Source organism: Phyllobates terribilis, unplaced genomic scaffold (assembly GCF_046119375.1).
Source record: "Phyllobates terribilis strain yellow unplaced genomic scaffold, ASM4611937v1 Scaffold_3__8_contigs__length_932513732, whole genome shotgun sequence".
NCBI classification, from domain to species: Eukaryota; Metazoa; Chordata; class Amphibia; order Anura; family Dendrobatidae; genus Phyllobates; species Phyllobates terribilis.
In genome coordinates this window covers 173,523,135-173,524,381 of record NW_027362763.1, presented here as the reverse complement: position 1 = coordinate 173,524,381, position 1,247 = coordinate 173,523,135, and the positions used below count along the sequence as shown (strand labels likewise).

Sequence of the window (1,247 nt, the reverse complement as noted above, 5' to 3'; positions counted from 1 at the left end):
GTGTATGTATGTATACACATACACATACATATGCATATACACACATACACATATTAGATATATATACATATACAGATATATATGCTTACACCCACAAGCACAACTATACACACATATATATATATATACATATATACACACACATATACACATAGTTTTATATATATACATATACACATATATATGCATATACACACAAGTATATAAACATTTATATATACACATATATATATATATATATATATATATGTTTATATGTATATATATACATATATACACACAAATATATGCATATACACACATATATATATATATATACATGTCGTTTGTATATGTACATACCTACATAATTCATATATACACATACATACTAAATATATACATAACAATACATATATGGTATATACATATATATATATATATATATTCTGTATGTATGAATCTCTTATCAAAGTAGAACACTAGAATTTCCTTTTATCCTACTTTTACATACTATAAACTATTATATATGAAGTATAATATTCAAAATATTTTATGAAGTCTTTAGCTTTTAATGTATTTTTTTTTTTTATAGAAACACGTGTAGTGGAGTTGATTTCGTCATATGGTACAACACAATTTATGGATCCGTAAGGATATTTTGGTTATTTTGTATAGGACTAAAGATTAATATGGCTATATTAATGCTAAAAAAACATCTCTTTTACATCTGTGAATGAAGACTCAACACTTGCTAAAAACTTCCACCACCAGATTTTCTTGAGGAAATCTAGTAAATTTTAAGCCCAATATGGAGAAAATAATAGTAAAATATATGATGAGATCTATATTAATATAATCTATATCCATTTATGAAATAAATAAGATACAATTATAAAAACGTAGTTCTCCGAGTGAAATGAATGCATGATGGAGAAATAGTCTGCAGCATCGTGATTGTATTATTGCCTACCGATCATTATCACGTTATAAGGCACAGTTCACACATCGCATTTAACGACAAGATTGTCTTTATTTAAAAGATCCTTGTTAAACAAAAAAAAGAGTAAATAAAGGGAGATAATGGTGTACAGTCACTTCCCCCTGTACATAACGCCTTAGATGAAGGGGAATTCATTATCCTATGAAACATCCTTCATGGTTTAGTTATTTGCTTTTTACAAAATATTTTTGGAGGGTAAAATAACCAATAATTCTTCTTTTTTTTAATTAATTATCATAAAGCTCTCATCGCTAAACTCTTTTAG

The 1,247-nt window shown here is 25.7% G+C and overlaps 1 protein-coding gene across 1 annotated transcript in view; it reads right to left on the bottom strand.

Moving 5' to 3' along the window:
• Positions 1-616: 616 nt before the first annotated feature.
• SOX14 (SRY-box transcription factor 14) overlaps positions 617-1,247 on the bottom strand; it is a 2,474-nt gene continuing 1,843 nt past the window's right edge. The window contains exon 1 of the mRNA XM_073674288.1: positions 617-1,247. This exon is cut by the window's right edge and continues 1,843 nt beyond it. The gene's annotated coding sequence lies outside the window, so the exon portion shown is untranslated.